Consider the following 26,101-nt stretch of genomic DNA (forward strand, 5'->3'; position numbering starts at 1 on the left):
TAGATCCCCATATAGGCTATTCCTTCTCCCAGTTCATCTTGTTAAATTCAAAGTAAAACTGTAACATTCTGTCTCAGGTGGCACCCTACAGTACTTTATGGGTGATCGGTTGGCAGTGATTCTCAAACTTCAATTTGTATATGAATTATCTAGAGATCTTATGCAGATTCAGAAGGTCTTTATAATGCAGATTCAGCAGGACAGGGCTGAACCCTAATATTTCACATTTATAATAAGTATTAGTATTGCTAGTCTAGAGACCACACTTTGAGTAGTGGATGTCTAGGGGCTTTGTAACTAGCATCATCTCGCAGTGATGCTTTTTGCAGGTTTCATAATAACAGTTGCTCCCATCATCAGGGAATTTTTACTATTGATGGCTCTTGGCATTGTCTCTCTGCATTAGACCCTACTATGGGATTTTAGTCAGGTTCTTGGTGTCTCTTGCCTCTTTGAAAGGCAAGCAGGTTGTGGGTAGCTCAAGGCGGCACAGTGTTGCGAGCCTGGGCACTGCCATTTAAATTGCAAAGTGGCTCTAAGCAATTTTCTTAATATGTATGAAGTCTCAGTTTTCTTACTTGTGAAGTAGATGAAATAATAATGATGATAATAATTATAATATCATATAATTCCTGAGTGTTAGCAGGATAAGTGAGATGATAGATACATATAAAATTCTAAATACGTAGCACTTAATGTATATACATTTTATTGTTATTATTGACATCATTATTGTCTGGTTTCATACTGATGGAATGATATATCTCATGGAATTAATATCATATCTGCGTCTCCATACTTTTTTGAATTCTGAGGCATCTTGCTCTTAGCTGAGCTTAAGGTGAGATTTCATTCCTTCATGAGGCTATCCAAAAGGCTTACACTGTAGTATCTGTCAGTACCTCTTAGTAATATCTGAATTCAGATCTCAATGAAACTTGAGCAATCTCCAAAATCTTCTTGATATTCTCACCCCACCCAAGTTGAGGGTATCCGTACATATTAAATTTGATAAATCCAATATAGTTTTTAAAGTATCACTAATATATTTTGAGCTACTTATGGAAAACACAATTATTTACTTAGAATCTGTTATGCAGAGTACATGTTTGGCAGCTGCTAGGAGGCTGCTGGATGTTAAGTGAGAGAAATGAGTTAGCATAAGACAATTCTATATCTCAGAGCGTTTGTCTATGATTAGGTTGATTTTTTTTTTTTCCCCTGTATTTAGCAACTAAAAAAGAACTTTAGGAATGTCTTAATTAATCCTTGAATCGTGTCCATTTTACTCTCCACTGGATAGGCACTAAGAATTTGTATTTAAGAAAACTCTTCTTCTCTTGTATCACCTGCTGATTTCTGTGGGAGACCTACCTAGCCCAGTAATTTGTATTCCTATTTTTAAATTATGTATAACCAACGTCTAGGTGACTCCTATTAATAGATGTCTCCAGGTGCAGGAACAAAGAGTTGTCTGTCTGTGAAGCGACAATGCATACTTCTGCTCGCACCACGGGCAATCTGAGGTTCACTGATTTGCTTATCTGTGTACTCCCCAAAGATCTTCCCCTTTATCTTAGGAAAGGACAATCATTAGGAATCCAGAGCATTTTAAATAGCCTAGTATTTCATTTTGTTTTGTTTTTAAATCCTTTTTCTTTTGTCACAGCTGTTCCTGGTAAGTATACTAGTCATTTTCCTAAATAAGCAATAAATTTTCAGAAACTCTGAGATATCCTGCATCATCTAAATTAATAACCTACATTGTATTCCTTTACTTTCTAAAGCAAATGGAAGAAATGAAATCTATTAAATAAGAAATTTTTAGAATTTAGAAGGGAGAGGTAAAAGTGGCTTGATTCATAGTGTAATTAAGTCACTCTGAGCGCATGTGGCTCAACTGTCACAAATTCTCTCTCAGACTTTCTGGACAAGTGATGAAATACAGAAAGATGTCAAGTCAATCACAAGCAAGCAGTCCAAAAACTCACACACATGTAAGCAAAAGTACACTTTATTCTATACACACTTCCTCACCTCCCAGGCAAATGTATACTCAAATTAGTCCAGCAGTTGAACCCATGGAGAAGACTTTTACAGAGGTGGAACTGTGCTGTCATAGCCAGTACTACTCTTAATATGCAAATGATATACAAACATGAACCAGTGTTTAGATCTTACCAAGAGTCCAGAATCCTCATCTCCTCTCAATAGCTGGAAAAATTGGAGACTAATCCTGGTCCCAAACTGCTACCACTGTATTTTCTCAATTCTGTGCCTGTAACCTCCAACCAACAGACTTGATCACTGCTACTTAGGATATTTTATTTACAAAGGAAATTTTGAAGTCACTTCTGAACAACACGAAACAACAAGTACCACATTTATTACAATTAGTCAACATATAAAAGTGAGTGGTTTTTGAACCGAAATGATCTTACCTGAAATAGCTCTTCATTATAGATTTTCTAATAATTTAACTGACTGCACCTTTTTTCATAGAAATATTACTGAATTTTAGGATGTTTTGACCAGCATTTCTTTTTAAGTCCACTATAAATATCAGGATTATCTCCCAGAGAGATATGATCCCAGCATCACTGAAAAAAATGTCAGTCACACCCGTGATTGTGTAGGTACACACACAGCCCAGTTGACTTTTTTTTTTTCTTTTGACAGACTTGTCTACTGTAAGAATTCAGAATGATCCAGCTGGTGCAGTTGTCAACGTGGCCTGTGTATCAGATGTTGTCAGGCTCGGTTGAAAATTAGCATACTTTCTTAGCACCACTAACAGCTATCTTAATAAAGCTGCCACATTGCCAAATATAGCTGCTGGTATCTGAGATGTTGAAGTCGTGTAAGAACTTATAGTATACATCTAGAAGCAACTAGAGAAATACCACACAGTATATGAATTGAATTTGCTCTTTTCTTATTTGATCCTTGATAAATAAGTTGTATCTTCAGTGTTTGTTCTACACTCAGTAACCAAAATTATGGGGAAGAAGTTTGTGATATCCTCGTAGGGGGTGAATATGTGTGTATATCTATGTATGTGTGTGTGTTCAGCCCTTTGGAATTAAAGGTTGCAATTTCCTGAGTTCTTCCTATGTGAATTGTATGATTCACATGTTTTTTGTTTTTCAAAGTACGTGTATACACACACACACACACACACACACACACACACACACATTTGCCTTAGGTGAGAGTATTTTGTTTGATAAAGCAGTTTCTCCCAAGTCTAATAACAACATTGTTTAGCACTTATTATTCAGTAATTTTAGCATTTCAGGTTTTACTTATCTGTGTATTGTCTTTTACATTTTCTCTATTTCAAATATCTGTTTTTCTTATTGACAACATGTTTAAAAGTCAAAGGTAATGACTGTCTTCCACGTTCTTTTGTATTTCCAAAGCATTGAAACATGTGAGCAAGGAGAAATTGTGACCTCAGTAAATACTAAATAAATGCAAACATATTGGGGCACCTGGGCTGCTCAGTGGGTAGAGGGTCCAACTCTTGATTTTGGCTCAGGTCATGATCCCAGGGTCATGGGATCGAGTCCAGAGTTAGGTTCCACACTGAGGCACTGAGTGGAGAGCCTGATTATGATTTTCTCTCTCTGTCTGTCTGCCCCTCTCCCCTACTTATGCACTCTCTCTCACTAAACAAACAAATAAATATGTGCAAACATATTTATTAAATGTTCCTAAGTGTCTTGTGTGGGCATATATCTCATCAAAGGTTTTAAAAAACTTTTAATGGTTTTCTACATATTCTTTCAGAACACACACACACACATGCACATATAACACATACACATTCGTATAAAAATTCTCTAACAAGACCATTTAATATGTAGTCATGTTTATTTAACTAAATGGATCATCTTCCCATGTCACTACATACATATCAATAATTTTATTTTATTTAGTGGCTGCTGAGAATATTATATAAATGTGCTATAACCAGTTTAACCTGTGTCTTGTCAATGGTCATTATTTCCTAGGAGTTTTGCTGTAAGGAACAAAACTATAATGAAGACCCTTGAACATATATTGTGGCATAACTTTGCAAGTGTATCTATAAAGATAATTCCTATCTATAGAATTGCTGCCTCACAGGGGCGCCTGGGTGGCTTAGTCGGTTAAGTGTCCGACTTTCGCTTAGGTCGTGATCTCGCGGTTCGTGGGTTCGAGCCCCGCGTCAGGCTCTGTGCTGACTGCCAGCTCAGAGCCTGGAGCCTGTTTCAGTCTGTGACTCCCTCTCTCTCTGACCCTCCCCTGCTCACGCTGTCTCTCTCTCTCTCTCCTAGAAATAAATAAAAACATTAAAAACAATTAAAAAAAAAAAAGAATTGCTGCCTCACAGACTGTACCATTTTTCAATTTGAGGAATATTGACTATTTGCCTTCCACAACATGTATACTAATTTAAGTGTTGATGGTGCATCTATACTCCCCATGAAGCGCATACTGTTATTAAGGGTAGCCCAACTGATATATTAAAATTGTTAAGGAATTTCTCTCAAGATGTTTCTGGATAGTTCAAATCAGGGTTTGAAAAAGAAATCCACAACAAAAGGTTTTGTAACTCTGAGTCCAAGAGCCCTGGAAACTTTGTGTTTATTTGGGCACCTTCATTTTTCTCTAGGCGAAAAGTTATATTTTTTAATGATATTTAAAAGGTGGGATATTTTCTCTCCCACCTACACTCACAAAAATCTACCCATTTCCAGAATAATGTTCAAGAAATGCAATTATTGGGGCACCTAGGTGGCTCTGTAGGTTAAGTGTCTGACTTCAACTCAGGCAGGTTGTGATCATGAGTTCAAGCCCTGCCTCAGGCTCTCTGCTGCCAGTGCAGAGCCTGCTTGGGATTCTCTCCCTCTCTCTCTGATCCTCCCCTGCTCTCTTTCTGTCTCAAAAATAAAATAAATATTAAGAAAATATTTTTTAAAATAAATGCTATTACTTGTTTTATATATTTTTATTAATTTAATCTAATAGTGAGTCAGATTTATTTTTTCTAAGTTCTAGATTTTTTTTAGTCTTACTGACAGGAATAAAAACCACATCCCAAATAAAAGAATATGACATCACTGTGATTATTATTTAAGTTTGTTTTGTTTTGTTTTATCTAAGGAAATGTGTTACTGATCCCAATCATACCTAAACCAAGATTAAATAGTCAACATTCTTTTTTTAATTTTTTTTAACATTTATTTCTGAGACAGAAAGACAGAGTGTAAGCTGAGAAGGGACAGAGAGAGAAGGAGACACAGAATCTGAAGCAGACTTCAGGCTCTGAGGTGTCAGCACAGAGCCTAAAGTGGGGCTCGAACCCATGAATCGTGAGATCATGACCTGAGACAAAGTCTGGCACTTAACTGATTGAGCCACTCAGTCACTCCTGAATAGTCAACATTCTTTTCTCTCTTTCCTCTTTATCCTTATGACAGCTTCTTTTTTACAGCCTCCTATTTTATACTTTGAGCCTTTATAGCAATGCTGCTAATGCTATTTGCACTTACTTTTTTCCATCAAAATAAGTGTATGCCTATAAAGTGGGCCATCATCTCTTTGGTATGACTTTAGGGTGATCCTGAATTACTCAGAACAGGTGGCTTTATGCTGCAGTCACAATAACTCTAAAGTCTCAATTGTTAGAAAATACAACGTTCACTCAGGCTGCTTGAGTCCCAAGGCTCTTCTGTTTTAACTTCTGCCTTATGTTCTCTGTGGCAAGAGAACACAGAGCTTGGAGAATCCAATGATAGCTCTTTCATGATAGCCTGTTTCTTAGAACTCATTGTATGTCCTTGCCTAACTGTAAAGGTAGTGGGAAATCTAAAAAGCGAATGCAATATTTGAGAATAAATACTATCTCTGCCACAAATATCCATCCAAGAACTTTTTAGTTATAAAAACCTACCAGTTATGGTTACCATCTTTCAGATACTATTCTAAGAGACTTACGTGTATTATCTCATTTAGTCCTCATGGAAATCCTATCTTAAATCCAAAAATTGAGTCATGGAGAAGTTATATAGCTTGCTCCATATTATCCAGAGAGTTAGTGGAAGATACAGGAATCAAAACTTACCAGTATGCCTCCAGAGCTCCTGGTTTTACCCATTATCCACACTGCCGTTTTCATCTTTTCAGGTATTCCACCAATATGTACCAAAACCCAGTGGTGTACACAATACTGAAAAATTAGCTAATGATGTATCCAATGTTGGTCCTGGGGAGCTTATAGCCCTAGGCCCAGCCAAGTAAGTGGAGGGTGGGGATGATTTCAAGGTTAGGAGGCTGGTATATGCAAAGGTAAAAAGATGTGAGGGTGTGTGTGGGTTTTGGAGAGACTGGGGTATAGACAGCAAGCGAGCAGTCACAAGACATGTGACTGGAAAGATAGGCAGAGACCAGAACTGTAAGAGCTGCTGATGCCTGAGTACAGATAATGAAATGGGAAACATTGGTCTCTTTTTTGCTTTGCAATGTGAAAGTCAAATTCCCCTAGAGGAGTAACTCCTCTTGGAAGATCATATTGACTGCTTCCTCTTTGGTGCCCCCCCCCCCACCATGGTAGTATCCTGGCACCTTCCCTAGGGAAACTCCTTCATAGTACTCCTGCATGATCTTTGGAAACTCATCGCTGTCTTCCACTAGACTGTCATGATTGAAAGATGCATGTGGTTGTGTTCAAGTTTGAATCCCCAGCAGGAAGATCCATGGGCCATGACAGCGTTTATCACTTCATTTTTACTCTCTCTGTTCTCTTGAATAACAGAGTATTTCCCAAAGCCTTGGTTGCCTTAGTCCCATCATAGAATACAGTTTTATAAAACAAACAACCACTTTCTTGCTTGCTGTTAGAATTTGGTTTTGCAGAAAGTATTCATGAGTAAAAATTCCCCAGTAATGAAAAGAAAGGATAGAGGCCAAGAAAAAGCCTACTTAAAATACCTATCTCTCTGAATATATTCAGATTCTTTTAATTTTCATATAAAGGAAAGCATTCTTGTCAAGCTAGAAATCAAATAAGTAGTTTGTAATAAAACTGAGGTTATAGGTACTTTTCTAAAAGAGCATCTCCTGGTTCATCATTAACTGGTTGTCTCTTACATTTCATCAACTCTTAAACTGAATACCTTACTCCAAATAATTGCTGTAAGGAGAAAGAGATTCTCCCTTTAGATATCAGCATCTTCTATGTTAGAAAATATCATTAAGATCTCAGAGAAATTCAAAGTTGCAGTTTGAATTTACCTACCTTTTCTGTCAGCCAGAATGAGTGAGCACATTCTTGGGTACTATGAACAAATACAGCGTTGAAGTATCTTCTTTTGCCTTTCAGGTTTAACTTAATTTACTCTCCAGTGTATCTATTAAACCACCAAAGACCTGAAGATAATTCTAGTGCATTGTCGTCTACTTCCCTTTATGAAAAACATAAGGGGTAATTTGAACTTTCAGTGTTCCTGATGCTTTCCTCTGTGGCCTTTGATGATCCTTTCACAAAGATGAGCCTTGAATCATTTGTAGTCTGTGCTCATCTTAACTGAACTTCCAGGCTCTGAGACATCTCTGTGGAACAGAAGCCTGAATTGTATTTAGCCTGTTACCTTCAGCTGAGTTTTGTGTTGGGTTGACATATCCTGCCTTTTATATTGTGGTGGTTTTTTTTTTTTGTTTTTTTTTTTTTTTTACTGTTTTTATTGAACTATATAAGAAGGAATTCTGGTTCCCCTGGCATTCCCCCCCTCCCCTTCTTCAGGAGAATAAACATAACCACAGTGTTGGCACTTTGTGTCTGAGTCCCACTTAAGTTCATCTGATAGGTGAATATCTGCCTGACCATAACCATTTCTCATTTGTATTCTTCTACCTTTATAATACCCAGTAAAGATATTCTGCTCTATGTTACTTACCCTCCAAGGGCTTGCCAAGAAGGATCTTTAGTGATAAAATGCTGTAAACCTGAATATGACTTGTTTTACTGATGTATTTTTTCAGCTTTAAGAAGCTATCTTGAAATCTTAGCAGTGGAAAGGGCTAGCAAACATGTGGAAACAGCAACCACATTTTACAAAGAACTGAACAATGGCCTGGAGAGTAAGGATAGTTTATACAAAGTCACATAGTAACTCAGAAAAAGCAATGAACAAGAGCTCAGGGAGCCAGAGTCACTTTTGCCCTCACACCACACAAGTTTCCTCTTCTGGAACTGCTTCTAATGAATATTTGACTTTGGGGCCATAACCATGTGTGTGGAAACCCAGAGCAAAGACACAGATTCACTCCCCCATATAGAAAAAAGAAAAGGTTAGGTATTCCTTTCCCCTTTGGGTCCTTTGTGACTTTAGCGTGACAAGTCAGATGATCCTGTTTGATTCCTGAGGGAATGAAGGATTTCTGATGACCCCTGCAGTAGAGTGCAGAGCCCAGTGGTGTGGTGACCAGAGTCAAGAGTACTGCAGTGCATCAAGAAAAGGATAATCAGAGTGATGTCACTTGCATAAGCAGCAGTTGGTGACAGATGATGTCTGGGTTGTCTTGGCTCTGTCTTGCTTGGCTCTCACCATAACCTGTATCTGGCCTTCTTGTAGGTTCTATGAGAACCCACCCCCCTTGCAATTTCAACCCGCTCATTTTCTGTTTAAATCAACCAGAGTCCATTTCCTTTATTTGTGACTAATAGAGTAGCTATAATAAACCCATTAGGGATGCTGCTGCTAATTTCCCTGGCACAAAGGCAATTTCTCTTCCCTCTAGTCTATTGTCAGATCTGCTTTCTGTTTTTATTCTAATTAAATCTTCTATCTATTTCACAGCACCTGATACTATAGAAGTACTAAAACAGGAATTGGAGAAGGAGGAATGAAAGAAAGAAAAGGGGAGGAAGGAAACAAAGGTTGAGAGAAGGAAATTGAAGGAAGGAAATAAGAAAGAAGACAGGATTTCCCACATTTTCCCTTTTCTGAGGCTAATCCTTCAATAAAAATCAGCAGCTCTGATCCATTAGATCCTGATTATTTAGGACCCTGTCTCATCCTATATCCTTTTATTATCTTAAACTCTTGCTTCATTGATCCCTTTTCAAAAAAATTCACATGGATTCAGGGTTTTTTTCTCCCTATTCTTACAAACCAATAAACAAAGCTTTACCTAGCTAGTCTCTTTCTTAAATTCCCACTTTATTATTATTTTCTCCATTTCAAGTACAAAGTCTTGAAATATTAACATTTCAAATATTTCTGGCATAGCCATTAATCCTATACAAATTGCCTTTTATTTCTACTATTCATCCATTCTTTAATTTACTCAACATCTATGTATTGGGTATTTACTGTACTTCAGACATTGTTTTAGACACAGGAGACATGATATCACTATTTTTTTAAATAGATTACACTGAATGGAGGGAATAAAAAGCAAAACAAAAATACTAACAATAAACAAAATGCAATGGCTACACAGAGAAATTAAACTGCATGACCACTCCTGACTGAGTGGTCAGAAAAGGTCTATGTGATGTGATGATCCATAAGTCATGTGTGCAGTGAGTGATGGAGGAGTGCCTTGTGGAGAATTATTTGTGGAAGCCGTAAAAATATGTATAAGGCTATGGAAGTCATCTATGCAAGATATTGTAGGTTTTTTTGCATAAGGAAAATAGAACTTGGGATGGTGGGCAGTAAAGGAATTTAGGATATATTTCAGATGTAAGTGCCTGTTAATTTAGGATCTATCAGATAACATAAAACAGGAAAGAATGCAATCAAAATCACTCCTAGACATGGCTTGAGGAACTGAGTGGCTATTGGCTGGATGTTAACTAAGGCAGGGAATAGTGGGTGACACATAGAGTGCAAACAAATCAAAATTCTGTTTTGGATATGACAAGTTTGAGATGCCTATTAGCCATCTAACTAGCTCTGTCAAGTTAATAATTCGGTAACTATTATAGATCTAGCTTAGAATCATCAGCACACAAATGGCACTCTAAACCCAAGGTACTAGGCAATATTATCTAAGGATAAAGAGTAAACATAAATGGAAAAGTAGACAAGTTCAAATCCTGGGTACATTTCTACATTCATATTTCAAGTAAAGGAAGGAGGTCCCATAAAGAAGACTGAGAAAGAGCAGGCAGGAGAAATCAGAAGAGTGTGGGATCCCCAAAGCCAAGAGAAGAAAGAAGTAGTCAGCTGTGTTGAAAGCCAGTCAAAGTTCAAATAAGGGTAGATGGAAAAGTAACCATTGCATTTGTCAACACCTGTAATACTGGTGGTCTTAGCATGTACAGTAATGGTCTTCATTAGCACATTCTCAATGGAGTGGTATAGAGAAAAGTCTGATTGGACTGGGTTGAGAAGGGATTAATAGATAAATAAGTAAGAGTAGCAACTATGGGCAACTCCTTCAAGGTATGTCTGTGAAGAGAAAATAAAATAGGGCTGTAATGACAGTGAGTCATGGCAGTGTTAATGTACCCCCTTAGAGCGAGTTCTTTGTTGTCCCCCTAACTTCATTTAAATCTTGTCTCATCACTTCATTGTCAGTGCACCCCAATATTTTATTTGCAGACTCTTTTTAATTTTGTTTTAATGTTATGTTTTATTTATTTTTGACACACACACACACACACACACACACACAGTGCATGTGGGGGAGGGGCAGAGAGAGGAGACACAGCATCCGAAGCAGGCTCCAGGCTCTGAGCTGTCAGCACAGAGTCCCACACGGGGCTCGAACCCACAGATGGCAAGATCATGACCTGAGCCAAAGTCGGACACCAGACTGACGAAGCCACCCAAGTGACCCAATTTGCAGACGCTTAATGAATGGTTTCACTCATTTCCATCGCTTTGATGATTTCATATACTTAATCCATACACTTAATTCCTTCTTTTATCCAAACACAAAGTCTCACAAGCCCCTTAAATGGAACAGCCTGTTTCACAGCAGCCTCAGGCTTCTCTCTCTTTCATGCCCACAGAAAACACTCAGGCCCTTTGCTCTGACAAATCCTGGGAGTGGAATGATGACTCATTCCTAACTCAGCAATTTCTCCTTTGTCCTGCTGCTTATAGTTAGTGAGTATATCTCTCATCTCTACATATAATGGGAATAAGACAACAGTCTATCAAGTGTACCACCACCTCCACCTTCAGGAGACACCTATCAAATTTGCCATTGGACCCATGAAGCACCTCTTAACAGTCTTGAGATGAGGAGCTGGAACTCACCACATACAATGTATTTCCCTCTTTAGTGGTAGTGACAGGGGGCGACAGGGGTAGGAGCTATAACACATTTTAAAAATCATTCTCAGAAATGTTCTTTCCCAACAATCTCTGGAGTTTTTAATACCTAAGATATGGGGAATGTATGCAAAAACCATGCAACTTTTTTTTTTTTAGCTAAAGCCTTAGAAAATGTGTGACCCTGATACCTGTCTTGGATGTCTCTCTAGTGTATCTTGGTACTTCAACCAATATTTGCCTTTAACATTCTTCCGTGTCCTATTTTATAAAGCCAAATTGCTCATTTCTCAGAGGAGTCTTGGGACTTCTCTGAGTCTTGTAGTGCTCACTGAGTTACAATCAGGAGAAGCTGAGAGGTAGGACAGCATATAATCCCCAAGAGGAAGCCTGATTCCATTAGGGGTCTCCTTACTTTCTTAGCCCTCACACACAATTAGCTACCAAAGTTAAACATTTTTCCTGCAATATATTTCTCAAATCTCCCCCATCCCCTTTTATCCAATCATACTGCCCTTCAACTGGACCCCTGAGATCCTCTTGACACTTCCTTTAGTCTTGTCCCACCAAACCACTAAAATTAGCTTTCAGAATCACATACCTGGACCTGTCTCTGAATTGTTTAAAAATATTTCCACAGCATCCAGTTGCCTACTGTATGCTCTAAACTCCTTCACAAATTGGTCTCTAATTCCTTCTCCAGAATTATTTCCTGCCAGTGCACATATACCTCCAGTGATACTGAATTATGGTCTCCAGGGCATGTCTCAAATAATTGGAAATAAAAGAAATAAAATTATCCTCTCATTTAAACGATAAAATCATACCATGATGAAAAAGAGCAGAGAGATATGAAAATTCACCTTAAAGACAGTGTATGATTTCTATTATTGTGAGCTTATCATGCCAGCAAACCAGAGGAGAGAATAGAATTACTGTCAGCAGTAGTTGACCCTGATTTCCATGAGGAGGTAGACTTGCTGCTATATAACGGAGGCTGTGTGGAGATTAGAACTCAGGGACTGATTCCCTCAGAGGCTCTTGGTGCTTTTATAAGTGGTGATAACCATGACTGGCCAACTGCAGTAATGTCTTACCAACAGAATGCTAATCAAAGCCTCAGCTTTGATACAGATCTGAAGACTGGAGGGAAATGATGGTTGGTAGAGAAGGAAGATAATAAGCATCAATTTCTCAGGAGAAACTGCAGCTGTGGGTATATCTTACTTGACTGTGGCTCCTTTTGTAAGTCTTTTTCTTCCTCCTCACCCCCGCTTTTATTTTTCAGAAATGATGACTAAACCACCAATTTAAAGCATTACTGACAGGACAGATTGAATTTAACATGGCTCATAATTGGATCTGAAGTGGTCCAATGGCTTTATCTTCGTTTCCATCAGTGCTTCAACTGTCACCACTACACCAGGAATCATAGAGTGTCTGATTAGTGACATTTGATCTTACATAATGTAGTCTTGGATTATTGACCCCACTTCATGTTGGAGGCAGGATACATCAGTGGGCACATGACCAGCGAATCCACCGATCCTACCCTATATCTGAGAAGCTACCATCCAGTAGAACACTGGAATGTCCCCTTAAAAATAGAGTTGAGATGCTAGCTTTGGGATTAGATGTGACCAGTCAAGATGAAAATATACTCTGAACCATCTGTGATTAGAAGACATGGGATTGGAGCCAAAGGGTAGGCATAAGAGGAAATCTCATTATTCTTCCTACTGACTCCTTTGGGGAACTTGTGCTTTCCTTTCCCACAGCTTTGGTTTTCACTAGACTAGAGTCTCAGGGATGCAAATGCTTCTACCACAGAGCATAAAATGCTTTTTGGTATTTAAACACAAGACTGCATTCTGAACCAAACCCATCCAGTGTTCCCATCCCAAGTCTCAGGGCCCTAAGTTGAAGAGAGAAGACTAACAAGGGCTCTGAATTCAGACTTGTTTGAAAATCCACTAATCTTATAATACTATCTGAAATTTAGGTTTTAACTCATTCTTATCTCTGATAAAGATAAGAATCTCTTTAAATGGTGATTTAAAGACCCTCTGGCTTTCCCACTATGCCTTGAATTGGGAATTGATTGACCTGAGCCTGCCATTTTTTTAAATTGTTTCAATGACAGTTAACAACAATATATTCCACACATTTTAAATTGCCATTACCCCAATATTTCTCAAATACTAAAAATACTATATAAGCAATGCATCTGCTTCAACCTGTACCCAACACAGTTCAGCATGGGTGAGTATCTTAATAATTGTGATGCTACAGCATGCCCACTTACTATCATTAGTGCTGGCATCCATCCTGAGGATTTGGCTATGAGGAAGAACACACTCCTCAAGTTTGTTCCACTATACAGGCAAGGGAATAAAAATATTTTAACACCAACTACTAAGGACATTGGATAAGCAGTGAACTCAGGAAGCAGTAATTCCCCAGCCTTTCTGACCTGCTGTACACCCTGGCAAAGCAGGCTTCAGGGACAGAAGAGCCCTCCAATAAGAAATGTAGGTGCTGAAAACTAGCACCCTTCAGTGGACGGGGCAGTAGACATAGGCAAAGCAGATGCTACTGGACTCAAGGCCCAGAAATTTTGAAGTTATCAAGATACTTGCTTTTTATCACTCAGCTCCCCTCCCAACAAACTCATAACTTTTAGGAACTCTTTGTTTAAAATTCCAGTAGAACTATTGGAGTTTTCTTGATGCCTAAACCAAGTTAACTGCTCTATGCCTTTGTACACAGCATGTATTAGAATGTCCTGCTCTGACTACAGTCTGGACTATTCATCATTCCAGAGAGTTTAGATTTCCCCTCTTCTCTAAAGCATTCTGTTTCCCTGGTTACTTCTGTTAATAAGGCACGCCTTCCTTTCTACTTTGATGGGACTTCGTGCTTCTCTCTATTATGGTTCTCATCATACTGCATTGCAACCCAGTATGTGTTCCCAGCTATGCAGGAGGTTTTTTTATGACCTTACTCATCATAGCTTAGACTAATGTCTGGTGTATTCTAGACAGATATATTGTGAATTAAAGAGATTTAAGAAATCCATTAACCATAAGATACATTTTCTCCTTTGATTTAGGTATCTTAATGAAAAGATGGGAACATAGATATGATCCAGAAACAAGCAGAAGTTAAATTCATTAGAAGCCAATTACTAAGTCATCATCATATATTACAGACACTTTTTTTGAAATGGTATATGAAATCAAATTACAATGAAATGCACAGAATTGGTTTATTAAGAGGGAAATCTGAAACACTATACTTGTGGGCTTGATCTTTAAGTAAAGACATAATTAAATTTGGTACCTGTTACTGTATTTCCCCCCAGCTCCTATGCTGTACAGCCTTTCTCTGCCCCTTTCATTTTATTTTTCTCATAGATCTTATAACTGCATCATCTGAGCAACAATAGCATATAGGCTTCATCAGGATAGAGTTTTTTATGTTTTTTTTTTTGTTTATTATTGAATTTCTCAGTGCCTAGAAAAATCGCTGACTCATAGTAGGAACTCAAATAATTATTAAAAGATTGAATAAATTTAGCATTTTAAGCAATATTCATGTGATGTATTACTTTGATTTAATTTTTTGTTAAAAAAAGGAGGAACACAAAAATTAAAAGTTAAAAAATGGTGCTGCTAAAGACAACATATAATTTGTGCATTCAAGGTAACAATTTGAGTTATTTTTAAATTAAAATATATATTAATGCAATTTTTAAAATACAAACTAATACTTGAGGAAGTTGTTTTGGGGTGAAACTTTTTAAAGTACCAAGGAAATTTAATTGGGAATATCTGTACTATGGAATGTGATAAAGAATTACTATACACCCACATGCCCATAATAAAATTAGAACTATTATAGCATATATTGAATTTCTCATTATTACAGAATTATTGAAATCTTTAACCAAGAGTGACTAAGGGAAATGTATATTCTCATTGTTTTCTTCCTCAACTGTGCACCATATCGTTATATGTATCATGTATTCTATAACAGTGTGGCCACTTTAAGTTAGTACTTTCTATTCACGGAAGTATCTACCTACCTACCATTGCTCAAAGAGCATATTTAAATTATAATCTTTTTCAACTATATATTGGCCACTTTATCGATGTTTCTAATTTATCACCAATTAATTGCTGTACTACTACACTTCTTTTAAATCATGATTCTTCAAAAAGAAAAGAAAGAATTGGGGTAGGCATCTGTTAGAGGAAGAAAAATTTATCTTTCTAAGCTATAGTTCTGGTCTGTGAATGCCACATCTGACCAACTTGATTTTGCTCTGAGTGACAGCAATGGCACTCAGTTCCGTTGCTTATGACATTAAGATTTCTAAGTCTGAATCCCCCTAAAGTTATCACTCCTACAGTGTTTTCTCTGTCACCGCCCTCCACATTGGAATCCAAGATTTTTCAATTAATCACCAGCTATGGATTCCATAATTGTTGCTTTATCATCTTTTAGCTCAAAAATAGTGAGGCAAGTTTTCTTACAGTCTTATATCCCTTTTATGAATGAAAGGGCTTGGGTCTACTGCTTGGAAAAATGATGAGTTTTGAAGTAAATTCTCTGACTTGAAGCAAGAGAAAGAAATCTGGGAGAGGCCTCAGAATTTATCTTATAGAAAGACAGGAACTATTAGACTCTGGAGAGAATAAATAGCAGCTATAGAATGTATGGAGGACTCCAGGTTGGATTAGAGATGTCAGAAATAACTAAGGTGTTCATTTAAAGGCGACTAAAGGAAAATAAAAGGATTTGAGGTGTTTTAGCTGAAAGCACTTTAAATGGAGAAAGTCAACTTCAGCACTTATTTATAAGCTTTGGTAAAGAATTAAATTGAATTTCATTGGGTTCTGTGATAGCTCTTTCCATGGACTTAGCCTGTATTTTATTGGATTTCACTCTAATACCATCCTTTCACCAAATGAGGTTTTCCAGAATAAAATATTTTTAAAGTAGGATCAGATCTACCTTTCTTTAAAAGATGTTTATTCCTGTTTACACCGTAATGAACAGATACATCTTTCATCTTCTCCCTGAGAATAGAGTCACATCACTTAGTTATATAATAGTATTTTTATTTCTTGAATTCCCATGTGCCATGCACTATAGATGTGTTCTATCACTTAATCTTCACAAACATTTGGGAAAGAGGCTGTATTTTCTGTGGCTTATTAATGAGGATCATAATGGTTAAGGAACTTGTCTGTGGATAGAAAACTTACTGGTGGCAAAGCTAACCCTTGAAGTCAACTTTTGGACTGGTGGTGATAAGCACTCAACAGTAAGGCTTAGCATGTCCATCAGAATCATAGGAGACATTTTCCAAAATGCATAGCTCAGGTTCCAGGCAGAGTTAGTAACCGGAGTTTTGAATAAACTGTGTGGGTAACTAATATCTTCTGCTTTAGAGAAGGAATCCAGCTCTCATCCCTCTAGTGTCCCCATTCACAAATAATGCTGAAGGCAGTACTCCAGGCCATGCACATGTACAGAGGATATGTGCAGGTCCTCTGGCTAGAGTTCCTATCATTGTTCAGTGCCTCATGGGTGTAAATTCAGGAACTATTACCTTTACTGCTGGGGAGTAGGCAGGGCCAAAGGGTTGGGACCCAGTTTTATTTACTCTATCCAGGAAGAGAATCAACATTTCTGGGCAAATGGAAAGTTCCAAAAGAGATAAGAAAAGTCATTTTCTTGAATAATGTTCTGAGAAATCAGGAAATGCTAAGCTCATATTTCTTCTTGGCAATTGTAGATTCCAATTAAAGTAGCCAGAATGGCCTGAACAGCATGGTCCAAGATGGTCACTCGTGCCCTGAGCAAAGGAGGGAAGACACAACAAAAAAGGCAATGAATCATCAATGGGAAGAGCCATGGAGTTGAAATCTCCTAGGGCATACTGCTAATAGCAAAGAATGGTATGAAAAATTACTTAAGCAAAAGGCAGTGAGTCATCTCTGCTAGCTTCTCCCAGAGGAAATAGCTCCAACTAGGGGCTGTTTATGCATTTATTCATTTATTAAACAAGCATTTACTAAGTATCTTCTCTGTACTTGTACTAGGTCCCTAGGATCCAAAGTTGATAAATTGGCATAGTTTTCAGGGAGAGAAAAAAAAAATCTTCAAACAAATGGGTGTGGCCAGATTTTGAATTGCTAATAATTCATCTTATATTTTGTGTGTTTTTTTTACTTCAGAAAGAAGCTCTTTCGCCTATTCCCAGAAGTGAGATGTATCAGAAAGGAATAAAATCATGTGTACTCCTATCCAGGATGGGAGGAAAATCTTTCTACCTCCTAAAACTGGATGATTAAGGTTTTGTGCTCTAAGAGCCAACGTCTCCTTATGATGGTTGATCAAGCTTTTATGGATGAATCATCAAGCTCAATTAAGGTAAGGTAAGGAACAGAATTATGGAAGAAAATTCCCCCCTCCCCACCTTGTTCTAATAATACACTAGAAAGAAGTGAGAGGCAAAAAGAAACTTGGGTTCTGGAGTTTACATACCTGTTTTTCTTTGCTGTGATAGCTCAGACCATCTAGGAGTGAGCTCAAGAAGAACTTAGCAGGAGAATGAATTACTTTCAATGACTAGACCAAGATGAATTATATTTTTAAATGTGTGTCTAGAGTGGTAAGATACCATGACTGTCAGTGCAATCAGACCAGGACTAGAACAGGGAGAATAGGAACCATTTCTCAAAGAAAGATCTGTAGGACAGATATGGGCACTTTATAAACTGGTGTTAGCTGAACAGTCAACCCAGCTGGGGTCTACTATATCTCTTTCCAAGATATGTTAAATTATTTATCCATTCATAAAAATACAGAAAATATGTTAGTCCTTTATAAAAGCTTAATAAATATTAATGCAATTAATGTAAATTGAGGTTAAAATCTTTTAGGTGTAGGCAATGTATCCATTTTTAAACCTGAAAACTTTGATTTAAAGGTAATTGATTTTTAAAAATCATTAAAAGCCAATGTGTGGTATTCAATAAGTGGTGTTAGAACAACTAAATAGCGTTCTGGAAGAAAGTAAAAGTAGTTTTTTCATAACTTGCATCATAAAAAAATGAATCAAAGATGTCAATTTTGAAATCATAAAAATACTAAATAACCCATGGAAGTGTAAAAGTTTTATTGTTGAAGATTCTTTAATAAATATGAAATAAAACCACAAATCTAAGAAAATTAAATCGCATACTGATAAATTTGATGACATACATTAAAGAATTTTTTAAAATTTATTTATTGAGAGGGAGAACACAGGGAGGGCCAGCGAGAGAGAGAGAGAGAGAGAGAGAGAGAGAGAGAGAGAGAGAGAATCCTAAGCAGGCTCTGCACTGACCGTGTGTAGCCTAATATGGTGCCCGAACTCCCTCAGGGGTCAGATCATGACCTGAGCCAAGATCAAGAATCAGACCCTTAACCTACCGAGCCACCCAGGCACTGTTAATGACATAAATTAAAAAAAAAAAAAAAAAAAAATCTACATTGATAAAACTTCCAAAAGCAAAGCCAAAAGAAACAGGATTTGTTTTTTTTAGGAGATAGTAAGTATTGATATATCAATAAGAAAACATCCATCAACCTAGCAGAAAAAAAATAAGCAAACAGAGGGAAGAAAGGTAGGCAAGAAGGAAGGAAGAGAGGGAGGGAGAGGGGAGATTCACAGAACAGGAAATACAAATAACTTTTAAACATATGAAAAGAACCTCATCCTATCTCATCCCAAGAGATAAATGCATTTAAACTAGGTTTCTGTTTTTCTGCTATCAAGTAGATCAAGATAAATATTTGATAATATACTATTTGATATTTGATAATAGTAAAGGTATGTAGAAATAGGATGTAGAAAGTAAATTGAAACAACCTCTAAGGAGTCTAATTTGGAAATATTAATCAAAGTGGAAAATGTGTATCCCATGAATGGTTAATTCCATTTCTTAAGATTTGCTCTTTCTATTGACCGATATGTGTAAGAATAGAGACTTATACGAGGATATGCCACTGGTGTCCTATTTGGAATAACAAAAGAGACTTCACTAGTTTTCAATACCTGTGATAGCAGTTTAATGATCTGATGGGATATTATACACCTGTGGGAGTGAGGGGCATGGAATTTAAGCTGAGTGAGCTCTTTATATACTGATATGGAATGAGTTTAGTTTTTTAAAAATGAAAAAAAAAAAAAAACCCACAAGGTAAATGTGTTATGGTAGCTTTCTGTTGCTGCTGCTGTAACAAATGAAGATAAACTTAGAGGCTTAAAACAAAACAAATATATGATCTCACATTTCTATAGGTCAGACAGAGGGCTGGGTCCTTTCTGAGTAATTCAGGCTGTTGTCCGTGTTGTATTCTTTGCTGGAGGTCCAAGAACGAATCTGTTTCCTTGGTTTTGCCAACTTCCAGAGGTCACCTGTGTTTCTTAGCTCATGGTTCCCTTCCTTCCTCTTGAAAAGCAGCAACATCAAAAAGACTCTGAATCTTCCTCTGTGGGCACACCTCTCTGATCACAACTGGGAAACGTTCTCTGCTTTTAAGTGTTCAAGTGATAAGATTGGACCTGTCCGGATAATCCAAATAATCTCCCCATCTCCAGGTACATACCTATGAATCACATCTGTAAAGTCTCCTTTTCTGTGTTAAGAACATAGTCCCAAGTTCCAAGGATTGGGGATGAACATCTTTGGAACCATTACTCTGCCTACCACTATACATATCCATGTGAATATAATGTTAATGTCTCTTTAAAAATGAAGAGATTAGGGGCCTCTGGGTGGCTCAGTCAAGATGAGTATCCGACTCTTGATTTCGGCCAGGTCATGATCTCACAGTTTGTGTGATCAAGTCCCATGTGAGGCTCTGTGCTGACAGCCTGGAGCCTGCTTGAAGATTCTCTCTCTCTCTCTCTCTCTCTCTCCCTCTCTCTCCCTCTCTCCCTCCCTCTCACCCCTCCCTTTGACCCTACCCCCCTTGTGTACTCTCTCTTTATCGCTTTCTCCATCAAAATAAATGTTAAAAAATGAAAAGGTTATTGTTATGCCCAGATCGCGATCTCCCCAAAATCCCAAGACCACCAAGGAGTCTGAGTTACGTATGCAAAGGCAAAGGGCTTTATTATGGGCTTAAGCTCGGGCTCCCAGTCCTCACCAACGCAATGAATCCATTGTGAGAGCCTCGAACAAGGGCAGAGTAGGGTTTTTATGGAGTTTGAGATGGGGGAGTTACAGAAGTTGTAACATGGGAAGAGTGATCCAGTCATAATTATTCAACATCATTGACAGCGGGTTTGACCATACACATTGTCTAGAGTATTCGTTACTTTTGGCGGGATCCAATTACAACATGTAGAGTACCTTTAAATTCAACCAATCACAGAGCAAGCCTAGGGTCTTGTTCGGCGACTAACAGGTTAACTTTAACATTAGGTAACAGGGTCCTATCTATAGTTTCTATCTCCAGACCTTTCCCTTAACAATGTGGAGGAGGGTGGTCGCTGGCCTTTCCTGATTGGGTGTTGCAAGGGTGGTTTCTCCTGCCTTGGGCAATGTGTAACTACCTGATAGTTTTGGGGAAGCTGAAACTCAGGCCTTCTAGTTTAGAGGGGAAACTTAAAGCCTGTCATGGAGTCAGTTTGGTTTAGACGTTTAGACTTGTGGCCTTACAGTTATATATATGATAAAAAATAAAAATAGTGCTAGAGTCACATGTAAAACCATTAATATTGGTTGTCTGAGGAAGAGGGATAACATCAACATGAAAGGGAGCATTTTCCTTGTGCTCTATTTTGTATCTTTTGAATTTTGAATCATGTAAATTATTATTACAAATCCTACGTGTTTTTAATGGATAAAATCAAACCTCTTTGCAAAATGTAAAAGGAAGATACATGTAGATTGATTTCATTCCAGTCAGGGACTGTGAACCCTAGTATTTGTTGAATAATAAATGTAGCTTAGAAACACTCCAGGGCCCTTGTGGAGGAGGACCCAGTGGTGAATGAGCTAAGGGGAATGGCACTAGAATGTGGCCATCAATACAGGCCAGGAATAGCAGGGGGTGCTTCCTTGACCTGCCCCTGCTGCTAAGAACTTCCTGTATTTTTATGTTGCAATTCCACAGAGCTCAGGAGAAGCTTTACAACTGCCCACAGGGGAGAAATAAAGACAGGGGAGGGAGGGTCCCCTAATTTTATTAGCATTATTCCTTTCAGACTCTGCACTGATGGATGCTCTGATTATAAAAGACAGATGACAGAGACAAAATTGGAAACGTTGGCCCCTCACTCATGTTTTAAAAACTTGAACAAGCTAGTGTTCATACATTGTTCTCACAATAGAAAAACAGGCTGTGTGTTAGTAAAAAAAAATAAAATAAATTGTTGGTTCTTTAATTAGTAACATTTGTGTTCTATTCTGCTTTGGTACTAGTACCCTGTTTCAAAAAAAATACTTTTCCACTTACCATATTAATCTCTGTTTATATGAAAGGGAAGATTCCTGTTTGATAAGCTATAGTAGTGTCTGTGTACTTTAATAGAAATTAAAGTAATCTCAGTACTGTTATCTGTATCACTTCCAGAGTGACTGGATTCAGTATTTTTCCTGAAAGCTTTGAGTACTGAAACTCTAGAGTTTATCAGAATTATATGGTGCCAAATCCTCTTTGATGTTTTTTATTTGTATTGTAAAATAACATTTTTCTCTTAATGGCAAATAAGTTTTCTGCTAATATGTGAGGAATGTATTACTCTCTTTAAAAAAAAAAAAAAAAAAAAAAACAAAAAGTAGCCTGGAGACACAGGTTTTTAGTTAGGAGGCTAAATACCACTGATAGAGTAGCAAAAGTTCTTCCTGCGGAGATTTAATTAGTTGATATTGACTAGAGGTTTTTTGGGTTTGTTTTTTTTTTTTGAGAGAAAGAGAGATGGTGTGCGTGCACACACCTGTGCAAGCAGGAAGGGAGAGGGAGAGAAAGAATCTCAAGTAAGCTCTACACCCAGCCCAGAGCCTGACACACCGAGGCTCGATTTCACAACGGTTAGATCGTGATGTGAGCTGATATCAAGAGTCAGCTGCTTAACTGACTGAGCCACCTATATGCCCCTGGAGATATTTTTAAAGTAAAGAATTCAGTCCCTTCTTTCAGTCATTAAGACAATGACAAATAATTGAGTAGAAAATTAGGCTAAGATACCGACAGGAAATTCAAAGATGTGAAAGTCTAAATGGCTAAGAAACATATGAAATATTTAGCAGCTTTGTTAGTGAAAATTAAATGCAAATCAAAGTAAAAACAATACCATCTCACATTTAATAGATGGGCAATTTTCAAACTTGACAGTGCTAAGTGTTGACATACATGTGAAGAACTTTTAACTCTGTAGTACAGTTTGGCAAAAATTAGTAAAGATGGACACATACATACACTACAGTATAGAAATTCCACCACCAACCATGCACAGATGAAATTGTCATTTGTCCACAAAAAGATGCGTAAGATTATTCAAAACAGCATGGGTTTTTATATGAAAATTAAAGGAGCTATGTAAATGACCATCAACGTAAAAATAGATAAATGAATAACCATATAGTCTCTAATGGAGTACTGCATCATAGGGGAAAATGAATGAACAAGAGTGAAGAATATCATCGTGGATTAATCTCTCAAAGAAGCAGTCTTCCAAGCAATTTACAGAAGACTACATTCTGCTGCCTCTCTTAGTCGGCCTGGACTGTCATAACAACACACCATAGATTGAGTGGCTTAAACAACACACCATTCTGTAGGCTGGGAAGTCCAAATTGGAGGTGCTGGCAAATTCAGTTCTAGGTGAGTACCTTCTTCTTGACTTTCAGACAGCGTCTTGTCTTCTCATTGTGTCCTCACAGGGTGGAGAAAGAAAGAGTGGAAGCAAACTCTCAGGGGCCTCTTTTTAAGAGCACTAATCCCATGGTGAGCTATGATGAGGATTTTTGGGGAGTGATAGTGGGTTTGTGGGGTCAGGAGCTGACAGCCAAGAAAGCTTTCTTGAAGAACTCTTTAGCACAAAAAGGTGATTTTATTGAATCTCAAGGACAGGACCCATGGACAGGAGAAGCTGCCCCAGGACCTTGAGGAGAGACTGGTTATATGTATACTTTGGGGTTGGGGGAGGTAAAGTCCAGGGGCAGTTTCCAGTGAGATTTTCATATGCTAAAGAAGACTTCCAAGATAGTGGAGGCCTAGCTATTGTCAAGCTCTGGTTGTTTTCCCCTCTAGCAAAGCATTAGCATTAGGAAAGTAGGGAGTTCCTGGAGAAAAGTCTTATTCTGCCTGCCTCAATATTTGTCAATGGGCTGCAGGGTATAAGGAAATTTAGTTCTATCTGCCATTTCCTTCTGCCATTGTTTCCCACATCAGTATGGAGGGGTGATGGAGACTTTTAAGTCTTTCAGGACTATGATGTTTATCAGTTAACCATTTTCCCCCATTCCTTTGTTCTTGGGCAGCCAGGAGTGCCCTAGGAATATGACATGTATCTCATCTGGTTGGGGGAGGGGGTGTTTGTGTCCTGTCAGCTTGCCTTATGCTCCCTCATCAAGCCCCACCCTCCTGAGCTCTTCTAAACTTAATTACCTGCTCAAGGTCCCACCACTAAATACCATAACACTAGGGATTAGAGTTTCAACATATGAATGGGAGTGCAGGGGGCACAATTGAGACTATGGTACTACCCTATATATTAAATTTTAAAATCTGAAAAAAAATGTATTAGCAACCTTTGTAGTAAAAGTATGAACATCATAAGTCAAAATAGTTATTCCTCTGGGAGATGAGAGAGAAGAAAGAGATCAGTAAAAGAGAGATACCTGCTGAGTCTCACATTCATCTTCATGCATTATAAGTTTAGAACATTTTGTATAAATTGTAAGTTTAGAACATTTTCATTTGTGTCCAAATGAAAGTTCATAAACAGTAAATGTGCTCATTAGGAACAAATGCAAATTCTGAGAAATAATACACCCAAGGTACTTAGACCAACTCTTCTCTTTTTCTCTTGGAATAATTTTATTTGATTCCAACTCCTTACTTAAAAGTATATATCCTTTCTGTAAAAGATATATATTACCTGGTTCTTGGAAAATTTACTTACCATATAAGCTACTGACTTCTTTTTTTTATAGTTTATTTATTTTTGAGACAGAGAGAGACAGAGCATGAGCGGGGGAGAGGCAGAGAGCGAGAGGGAGACACAGAATCCGAAACAGGCTCCAGGCTCTGAGCTGCGAGCACAGAACCTGATGCAGGGCTCGAACCCATGAACTGCGAGATCATGACCTGAGGCCAAGTCAGATGCTTAACTGACACAGCCACCCAGGCGCCCTGCTACTGACTTTTTAGTATGCATGATTCTTCCATGCTATAAGGCCCAAGGGTGAACATCAGACTCACCCTTATAATATGTCACTTTGAATTCATACTTGAGAGAATGTTTTTGCTCTGAATCTAACTCCCCTTAACAGTGAACAACTCAATATTATTATGCTGGGAACTTTATATTGTCCTTTCCCTTCCTCCAAACCCCATCAGTTCCTTAAGAGATCTCAGTTTGTTAGATCTATAAAGGTTTAGCAGTTTGATTTGGAAAATCAATCTCAAATTTTAAAAATAAAATCATTTCTGAATTAAAAATAATATGTCATCCAAATTAGTAATGTAAACCAACACATCTCGGAGCTAGGTTGCTGAGATTCTAAGTTCTGACCTTCCTTCACACAATTACTTAGCTTCTCTAATCCTCAGTGACCTTATCTGCAATTGGGCATAATGTTAAGACTTACCTCATGGAGTTTTGCACTTCTCAAATTGAGACAATGCGGGTGAAGAACTATTCAGAGTTATTGCATTTTTGAGTGTTTACTCATGCCAGGTGCTGATGTATATATGTCATTCATTTTGTTCTCCCAAAAACTCTCATAAATATTCGTATAACCCCCACTTTACACACAAAGAATGAAGAGCACGAAGAGTTACATACACAGTATGTATGCAAATAGTAAGGTTAGGATGCAGGCATCTTCAGGGGAACATTATTCTCTCTATCCAACATACCAAAGATGGAATGCAAGTACCTGGTGCCTGACAAAGAAGAAGGGAATGGGAGGGGTGGGGGAAGATTCATACGTTTGAAGGGAGTAGAAACAGTTAAGTAGGCAATAGCAAGTGTCTAAAGAGCTATGAGCAAAGGGCAGTATTATCTTTGAGTAAGAAATTTAACTGCTGGTGAAAATTGGAGAAAAAATTTCCAGAAAAAATGGAAATTGCCCTGCATCTTGAAGGGTTACTATAGAAGGGTTACTTTAGCTTACCAGGCAGAGAAGTGTGAGAAGGACACATTAGAAACCAACTGGGTAATGCCAAGAAACATAAGGCAAGAAACCAATCCCTGTGCAATTCTAATTTTCTGTTTAATCTGGTTGTTGGTGAGCTAAGCTAAAATAGAGTTTATCTGGATCTTGAATTCAAACGGTAGCAAATAGTGAGCTTCCAGGGACACCAAGACCAACATCACACATTCCATATGCTCCATTTCACTACAAATGAGCAGCTTTACGACCTGACTCCCTTGAGAGTCTTCAAATAGAGATTTAATTAGAAAGCATTAAAGAAACTCATCCTGAAATAACAAAGGCAGTGGTAGCCATAGGAAGACGTTACCCTAGTGAGAAACTTGGTGCACTCACTGAAGATTCTATTAAGCAAATGGACAAATGAGAAAA

General features: G+C 37.8%; 1 long non-coding RNA gene across 2 annotated transcripts in view; it reads left to right on the forward strand.

Annotated features, from left to right (window-relative positions):
• The window catches only part of LOC120239320, a 147,493-nt gene that overhangs the window by 62,690 nt on the left and 58,702 nt on the right, over positions 1 to 26,101 (forward strand). The window contains exons 3-5 of one of the 2 annotated variants that reach the window (XR_005530405.1): positions 17,528 to 17,723; positions 19,802 to 19,938; positions 22,958 to 23,171. This is a non-coding gene — a long non-coding RNA (uncharacterized LOC120239320). The remainder of the gene's footprint in view (positions 1 to 17,527; positions 17,724 to 19,801; positions 19,939 to 22,957; positions 23,172 to 26,101) is intronic. The other variant, XR_005530406.1, reaches the window with a different exon arrangement.

This window comes from Hyaena hyaena, unplaced genomic scaffold, assembly GCF_003009895.1.
Source record: "Hyaena hyaena isolate Hyena2069 unplaced genomic scaffold, ASM300989v1 scaffold_8, whole genome shotgun sequence".
Classification (NCBI taxonomy): Eukaryota; Metazoa; Chordata; class Mammalia; order Carnivora; family Hyaenidae; genus Hyaena; species Hyaena hyaena.